Source organism: Saccostrea echinata, unplaced genomic scaffold (genome assembly GCF_033153115.1).
Source record: "Saccostrea echinata isolate AGI-Se365-2 ecotype Australia unplaced genomic scaffold, CSIRO_AGI_Sech_v1 ptg000006l, whole genome shotgun sequence".
In the NCBI taxonomy this organism is placed as follows: domain Eukaryota; kingdom Metazoa; phylum Mollusca; class Bivalvia; order Ostreida; family Ostreidae; genus Saccostrea; species Saccostrea echinata.
The window spans coordinates 12,425,012-12,434,341 of NW_026889755.1; the positions used below are offsets into that span (position 1 = coordinate 12,425,012).

The 9,330-nt window shown below is 35.0% G+C and overlaps 1 long non-coding RNA gene across 2 annotated transcripts; it reads left to right on the forward strand.

Moving 5' to 3' along the window:
- Nucleotides 1–580: 580 nt before the first annotated feature.
- Nucleotides 581–6,051, forward strand: LOC133180531 (uncharacterized). Of its 2 annotated transcripts, XR_009720351.1 has the most exons (4): nucleotides 581–709; nucleotides 924–989; nucleotides 5,488–5,607; nucleotides 5,935–6,051. It is a non-coding gene; the product is annotated as an uncharacterized LOC133180531 (long non-coding RNA). The 2 variants fall into 2 exon arrangements; XR_009720350.1 differs by lacking the exon at nucleotides 5,935–6,051 and having other exon boundaries at nucleotides 5,488–5,856.
- The last annotated feature ends 3,279 nt before the right edge of the window (nucleotides 6,052–9,330 follow it).

A 9,330-nucleotide genomic window follows, 5' to 3' on the forward strand; every position in this document is an offset into this window, starting at 1 on the left:
TTGACGGGTTATGTCTTGCAGGGTAAAGTTTTGCCAAAATCGAGTAAAGAAAACATTTCTGATCCCGATTTTCAACGTTAACTAAAGACTTGCTATGTTGCAATTTGGGTGGTGCAGCAATGTAACTACCACCTTTTAGAGGTAAGTAATGAACAAAACACACTTCAACGAAGAGAACTTTGGAAAAAAACCCAATCCGAGCCTTTCATAATGAATTCTTCTTTGGAAGTGAAAATTTTTTGAAAGGCTTCGTTTAAATGGTGTATATTAAAGTCCTCCGCATACAAGTGAAAGTCCTCCGCATACAAGTGAGCATAAGTAATGCTCCGAAAATGAGGCTTGGCAATTTCATGCACGCCTCCTTTCTCACTCGAGTCTCTACTCGAGTCATTAAATACCATTTAATTCCTTTACGGAGTGGGGTTGATGATACAAATATGTCCTGAACTTTCTCTTTAATATTACTATAAAACACAAGCATGTCAAATCTTTCCACGTCTCTTGGGTATATTTTAATACAATTAACAGAGCCATTCAAAGCACGTAGAATTTCATTATTGTTTTCAGTTTGATTTTCATTCCTTAATTGTTTTTGAGAGTCTGTTTCAGTCGATTCAGAACCTTCACCTATTTGATACGATGTCGATGGTGATACGTTGAGATCTCTTCTGTCAGGATGGGATGGCGTATTATTGTGAAACCGTCGCTGGTGAGTAAGAAAATTGTCCTTCCTGTTGAATACATGGTTACATACTTGACACACGTATTTTTCTCTTTTCGATCTAATGTGTCTGTTTAGATCCGATTTTCTTTTATAACTTTTACGACATTCAAGGCATTTGAACGTTTTTTCGTCCTCTTCCATAATTGAAGTTATCAAAGCTTTAACCAGGTTTTTCGAGTCATTTTTCTTCTCTCCTCAGGTCTTTTGCGGGCTTTAGTAATCTTCGAAATGGATTTATATACAGCGAAATCTGGACTGACATCAGGTGGGTTTTTTAATTGCGTTTGATTGCTTACTAAGATTACATTGTCTTTCGTGTCACTTGAGGGTGAGATGACATCAGGGTTGGGTCGCGTTTCTTTTGACTCCTTTGTGTTGAATAATGGATTTAGGTCATTGTCCTTCAAAGAATTTTTTTCTTCAATGGTGGTACTGTTCGCCTCAATTGGATTTTCATTTTTCATGTCGGTAATATTTAGGTTAATAGTTCCTTTGCTATGAATATGATCCTTCTCACTCTGATTTTGCATCGTTTTCTCGTAAATTCCCATCAATTTTGTGTACTTTTCTCGTGGGACCATTACCACTTCCTTTGCCATCATGCGAAAAGTATCGAATGACTGGTCTTAGCAGTTCTGGGATCAGGTTTGGAATTTTATTTAGAATCAATATTTTAAATTTCCTGCTTAGTTTCGGATCAACTAATTTCCGTAAAATCGTTTTATTTTTACTAAGTCTGTTCTTGTTAACGTTAGACAGTGGACACACTCCCTTTAACACGTTAAATACGGCTTCTGATAAAACAGATAACTGCTCGTTTGAAATTGTGTTGATTAACTGTCTTCTCTGCTTGGCATGGGTTGAAGTTAAAAGTCTTAAATAGTCTAAATGCTTTTTAACTTTCGTAGTCATCCCTCTACATAGGAAGGTAATATACAGTCTCTTCGTTTGGAAGAATATTTGTAGATAACCTGTGTTTATCGTCAGTACCTGGATAGAGTGTAATGCACAAATACGAATGTGCTCTTCCCGTTGCTTTCTTATAGGCATCCATAAAGTAATTCGATTGGCTGGGAAATATTTGTCTTCCTAATGTTCTGACTTGCTGTTCGTCTCTATTGTTTTTAAAAAGAATTATGTAGTGAGCATTTAACGATATAGTTCGCATACATTTCCTGGTGGGAAAATGTTTTGTAAGAGAAATAATACTGTTATTCCCATGTGATGTGAATACGTAGTAAATAAATTCATCACCTCTGGACTGCTCGTCCCTTGACTCATAACATCATCAAGCACCAATAGAACGTTTGAATAGTCCTTTGAAAAACTCTCTAGAACTTTCTTGTCTGGAATACCGTTAAAAAATGTAATGTTTTTAATTTCCATTTCCATCTGTTCAAACAAAGGTTGCCACATTCCGTATGCGTAAAGAATATGCTTAATGTTGGATTCAAACACAGTAAGATTCTTCATTAGAGAGAAAACAAAGGTAGTTTTTCCAGCGTGAGATTGTCCGCTCACAATGATATTACTGTTAGCTTTAAATTTCGCTATGTGTTCCATTTCAATACTTGCCATCATCAAAAGAATCGATAAAACTAAATACTTTTAATAAAAAAATACCATTTTATAGTATAATTTATTTATTTTGATACACATAAATAAAGACGTTGCATGTGATTAATCAAACATAAAGGAAATTTTCGCTTCACAAATTCAAGCACAATCGCATCATTCACTTTACATGCGTTGGAAAATAAACTCAAAAAATCTTCAAAAGACATATGTCTTACTTTGAAAAATAGAAAAGAAATACAATAATAGCCACATAAATATGAATCTGTACATTGTATTACACTATTGTTCATGACTATAGGAATATCGCCAGCTAAATGTTTGAAATTTATTTGCTTTTGCAACATTTTGTTATGAAGACTATCAAAGATTTCAATATGTTTATTATTCACGTTGTACGCTGCTATCCAATGATGTCCTTCACGGTTATGATGATCTGTATTAACAATCAATCCTTGATTAGTGTGTAGTTTAGTAATCCGATCAGACGGGAAAACACCAACAATGTCAGATTTCATTAATGGATCACATGTGATCATACACTCCAACTGAGGACTTGTAAGTGCTGTCGTTGTTTAGTTCATTATTATGTCTCTTGCTTGGTTAATTTCATAGAGAGCAGAGTACTGTCCCCAAACGATCACCGTCACTGTCTCAGGCAGTGCTGTTCCGAACTGTACTTAAAGGCGTACGTTTCCCTGTTTAAGTAATGTGAGGTATTCACCCTGCTCAAAAGTAGGTTCTAGATCAAAACAGAAGATTACATTTCCTCCTTCTCCAAATTGCTTTCTAGATATCGCATTTCCTCCATCATACAGCCATTTCCCACTATTATCAAACATACTGACGTAGGCGGAAACAATGCTATCGTCATTTATGGTATCAAATTTGAGCTTCACTGGACTATTACCCACCGGGTTTCCATCATTATAGAGACCAATTTGTCTGATGTCGAAAATTGAAAATTAAATGGATTTTTAGAGAAGTCTCCAGCTACTGCTTGTGAAGATGCAAAAGCGACGTAAAGGCGATCTGGTCTTGTCTCAGAAAATAAGTTTTTCAAGGATATATTGTGAAGGCCTTTGGCAAGATTGTACATCTTCACAATGCTTTTCTTGTAGGGATATTTGACTTGTAGTTTCCAACATTTTTGCATGACTCAGTATAACTGCTGGATTGATTTTGCATTTGCATACGCGCAATATGGCATCTTCTAACTTGATTTTATAATTTTTGCCTGATGCAGTTGTCGATAAGAGACAAAACTCCGGTCGAGATTGATAGAATTTTAGTGATATACCGACTTGATTTAAGATATATCTATCCATCTGAAACAATTCATGCATGATAGGTCCCTCCAGATCAATACTTTTACTGCTCTTGATGAAAGCAGCACGTTTTAAAAGGCCACTATTTCGACCAGACTTTGCATTGACATCGTCAAATTCTCCTGGGTGATCGCTTTCCCACAACTGTGAAGTTAATTGCGAATTCTTGGCGTCACTTCCGTAGTGAATAAGAGAATTTAACATGCTCAAGTATGGGTAATGCGCACCGGAACTGGTTGTTGGTTTGTTTTGCATAGAAACATCAACTTGACTGAACAACGACTGCAGTAACAAGTTTACTGGACCAACTATATCTGCAGCTTCTAATGCGCTTTCTCCATTCATGACCTTTAGCTTGATGTAAATCCGGGTTCTCTTGAGGTCAATATAGTCCATCCCATTTTGAGCTGATAATTGAAATTCAATTGGTGAACTGTCTGAAATCTGAGATATAGGTAGCACATCTTGAAAGTAAATGTTTCCACGGCTGTCTGTGTGGGTGGCATATCAAACAGAGAAAGTTGACTTGGCATTGCTTCCCTAAACGTTTCCGGTGATAACACTGACATTTTGTTTTAATAAACTCCAAAAACGTCTGAATTAAGCTTTACAATTTTTTTCTTCTTCTCAGGACGTTCTCCTCCTTTGCGTGTCGATTTCTCACTGGAATGTTTCTTCTGCTGTTTACGCTTTTTGGTCTTTTCTCTAACTAGTTCACTTTAGCTTGTTCAACCACCTGTTCTGAAGGTGATGTCATCTGTATTTTTGGTTTTGCCTCTCCGTCAAGTGACTGTTTAGCGTATTTGTCAATGGATACCATATATGGAGATGTATTGTTTCTTAAACCACCTCCACGTTGGTAACCTTTCATGGTATAATCTGTGTAAGGATTCACGTTTCCCTTGTTTATCTGTGTGTAAAATTTTGTCCATTTTTGTGCGTCTGGCAAATATAATTTTCCAGTAGAATCCATATTCAGAAAGGATATCTATGCAAATGAAGTGTAACCCAAACGTCTGAGTCAATAAATGTCGCCAGTGATCCAGAATCATCCTTTAAATATATATGTATATCGGATATCTCTGGAACTCCGACAGGAAAATAATAAACCGAATCAAATTTATCATTCCATCCGTACGAAGCATCTGCATGAATGATTCGCAATAAAGGCTGTTCTTGTCCGTGTACACTCGAAAAGCTGCAAATGTTTGTGTATACATAAACTGGTTTTCTGTTAAATGTGGTAATGGGTTTTGCAGTTTTGTCTATGATTGTCTTAGTCGCACTTGCCGTTGTAAAAAATTCAGTTATTCCAACTTTCCAATAGCCTTGTAAATTTATTGATCTATCAAGATGTATCTTAAAATCATAATACCTGTTGTCTGGAAAATATTCCCTTGAATCAGAAGATTTTGCAAATATGAACTTCTCCATTATTTTGTGCTTACGTCTACGACGTCAGACTCCTTCACCCACTGATTAAATTTATCAGGCCAAGACTGGAATTTCACAAACCATTCAGTTTCTCCTTTTCTTTTCCTTTTTTTAATAAACTTCTCCACTAGCCATAAACTGTCTTCTTCTTTGTGCACTTTTTGCAAATCATTTTCATAAAAATCACCTTCGATTATTTCATCATTAAAGTCTTTTACTTTGTATAGTGGTATACCCTGCAAGTGAAATCGTTTTGCAATTTTAAAATATTATCCTGTAAATTGTTGGTTGTAACCTCTACGAAAAATATGCGTCAAATGAGATAATCCAGGTCGTTTACTTTAAATCTAAACTTAATGTTTTTTCTGTTTTTTTCTTTTTTACTGGGTTAACACGTTTGTTTTGATTTTTCTTTTTCAAATAAAGTTGAGCCCAAACATCTGCTTCGTTGTCAGAAGTGACTTCCTTGGGTGCTAATCCTCCAAGACTCCTGTGCGGTGTTGAGTTATAATTTTCAACAATATCTGGAAGGACATCTATATATCGGTAAGTTCTGTTTTTTTGAAAATATCTAAACAACCGCCCCCGTATGGTGCGTATAACTCGTTCTGCTATTGACGCCTTTGAATTTTGATTAGCAAAAAAAAGTCGTACTCCTTTTTCTTTTAAAAACTTTTGAAGTAAACGGTTTTTGAATTCTCCTCCACGATCACTTCTAATAGAATTACTTTTTACTCCAGATTCAAATACCAATTTCATGGCATTTAATACATCTTTTGCACTCTTTTGACGTAATGCAACCACACGTAAATATTTGGAAAGAGTGTCAATCAAAATTAGTAAATACTTAATATCATCATTTTCTTTTGACAGGTTCTGCACATCCATAAGATCCATGCTCCATTGAACATTCCGTCCACTAACTCTAATGTTTGGAACTCTAGTCGGTCGTCGAACTTGTCTCTGTAATGTATAGGCGTCTTGTTTCTGTAACCATTTTGTAATAAAATATTTACTAAATTTAAACTATTGGATTTCAAAGCGGTATAAAGTTTGGATGGTGTGGTGTAAGCTGCTGGGTTAGAAATATCATAATAGTATTGTTCTAAAAACTTCTCTAAAAACTGTAGTCTTTTACGTCGTTTTCCAAATTTGTGAACAAAGACTGCTTCCACATGTCCGTACAAACGTAGACGTTCATGGTATTCCAAAAAATTATGAGTTCTTCTTGATCACATTTATATTTTTCCAGCAAATCACTATAAATTTTCTCTGGGTCCAGCTTGATGAAGGCCAATTCAAAGTATAAAATTAGTTTGATATAATTAGAGTCCATCAAACATGAATGTTCAGTTTGTGATGGGTGTCCAATTTCACATCCATTACATCTCTCGAGGGACAGCTCGCTTACATTTTGCCATAATTGTTCAATGCAAAGTTGGTTAAATAATTTAAAATATCTGTTTTCTTCATCCATCTTGTGAAGTGTCAGCATTATGAGTCATCACAAAAAAAAATCTAAGCATATATACTGTAGGTGTTAGCGACATGGTTGACTAAGTTTCATTATCTCAAAAATATGTATTTAGGTCAAAATTTTTCTCCTGACAATTACTTCTTTCGTAGAAAAACAATCGATGATATCATATCCTTTCTTCATGTTTTCTTTATAGTTTAACATACAATCAGATTTCTTGTTAAACCATTCAGATTCCAACAACACAGAACATTTATCATCTTGTTTTACAGAGGAGTAGGTTATCACTTGCCATTTATATTGAATGGTCCCAGGAGCTAATTTACGCATGTCGTCACTGTCTGGTTCCATGGTTTTAAATGATAAATTGACAGATAGTACCTATTTATAAATTAAATACTCGAAGTGGATGGGACTATTATATTGATTGATTGATTGTATATTGTTTTACGTCCCATTCGAGAATTTTTCACTCATATAGAGACGTCACCATATACCGGTGAAGGGCTTCAAATTTTGACCTTTACTCGGCACTCAGGGCCATTGAGCAGTGAGGGATCTTTATCGTGCCAACGCCTGCCGTGACACGGGGCCTCGGTTTTTAAGGTCTCATCCGAAGGACCCGCAACTTTCACTTCAAAGTGCCGAGCGCATGGCGAAGGAACAGTTGCTACCTATTTTTTATCGACTTAGGTCTGTCGCGGCCGAGATTCGAACTCACGACCTCCCGATCATGGAGCGAGCGCTCTACCGACTGAGCTACCGTGAACGGTGGGACTATTATAAGCCTTTGGTATAAATATATAGAGTTAACCTTCTTAGTGGGTGGAGACTACTGTGAGCCTTTGGTATAAATATACAGAGAAAGCCTTTCATATATCTGGTAAGAATATATAGTTAAATGGGTGGGTCATATATATAACAATAAGCCTTCCGAGTGGGCGAAGACTATTGTAAGCCTTTGGTATAAATGTATAGAGTAAGCCTTCTGAATTGGGTGGAGACTGCTGTGAGCCTTTGGTTTAAATATATAGAGAAAGCCTTTCATCTAATTAGCATAATTGGTAAGAATATATAGTAAATTGGGCGGATCTTATTATATAAATAAATAACTATAAAGTGTGTTGTAGTACAGCATATATAACACTACTGATGGGACAGTTAAATAATTGTATTTTCTCTCTGTGAAACCGATCGTAACGAGCTCTGTAGTTTCCCAGATGCTGGAAGAGATGATTCTTGGAGCCACATTCAGGTACGGGACAAGTCATGCCCTTTTCTGGCCAATCATCTTCTTCCTCTTCTTGGCTCAACTCCCTGAATTTTTCCTCCTTGTATATAATTATACTACATGAAAGCCTAAACAAAACTTTAAAATGTATTGTCTTATTACCTAGCCTAAGGAGTAAACCAACTTAAGAATTTATGCTTCCTTAATATTCCCATCTGGAAATACAAGTTTTCTAACAATTGAAACATATTTACAGAACACATTCTGCAAATGAGTCCTGTCACTTTCTAAGATTAGGTAGTCAGGTATAACACGGAAAATAGAGTCTTGGTCTAACTAACATCTACAACATACATATATATAACTATTTTCATATCATGAAGCAACTCTGGAAATTTGCTGGCATTAATCTGAGCAGTCTTTTGCTTTGCCTCGCCCTCTTCTGTCACTTTTTGGTGATTTTTGTTCTCTTGTGACGGTGCACATTTTAATGTTTTGAATTCTGACGTAATTTTATATAAATCAATGATAATCAATATTTATTTTATTCTTCTAGCTAAATTTTAAGCAATTTTTATTTAAAAGTTATGATTTTGAAAATAGGAAATATTTAGAAGTAAGTATACCTGCTAAATAAATAAATTAGTTTAATTAGTTCGGATCAACATTCACGCATAGGTTCTCTTTATTTCTTGATCAAACATATGTTACAATTTATTTTAAGTAATACTTTCTCACATATCGGCAATTATCAATGGTAAAGTTAATTTGTAATATAAACATTTGCCTGTCTATCTATTCATCTGTCAGAACATACGTATTTGAGTTAATTACTATCACTTCGGGATTAACTCTTAACAATAGATGCCAGAATAAGTGAGAAACTCTTCGGCAAGTTAAATCAAACTCTAGGTAATAAGGGACGCTATCCCTGTGAGGCTCCGTTAGGGATATCAATTAAATTCTAATAATGACAATTATAATTAAATATAATTATTCCCCTTGAGTGACCTCTCAAAGGACAGGTTGAAGGTTTAAGTTTGTTCTCCCGTCACTTACGCTCGGGACACGAGACAATAAACATTGTATAACCTCAACCTTGTCGTATTTTTAAGGTCAGTATTGAAACATTTACTTATTTATATTTATAACAAATGTTGAGCATTCTTAGTAATGAATTCAGTTTTATTCTAAATTAACAGTTAGAATTATTAATTGTGAATTAAAGTTAGGATATACATATTTACTGTAAAAAGATTAATTATTGGTCATCATATTATTAGGTATAAATTCCTTTAAAAGGTTAACTAAGTCAGGAAATAAATATCGTACTTCGCCGCATTATTATTAAAGTTAAGTATAATGTTCTATATTCCTTCTATAATATTTTGTTCCATTTTACTTTGTTAAAATGATGTCACTTTTAAAATTGTATCGGACGCCATAACTTTTGTGTAATTTTAGCACCGGAAATGTAACCGGAAGTAAGTTTTCAATATGGCCGCCAATGTTTAATGACGGACCACTGTATTGTTTCTTTAGTATAAATTTAAGTACTTGA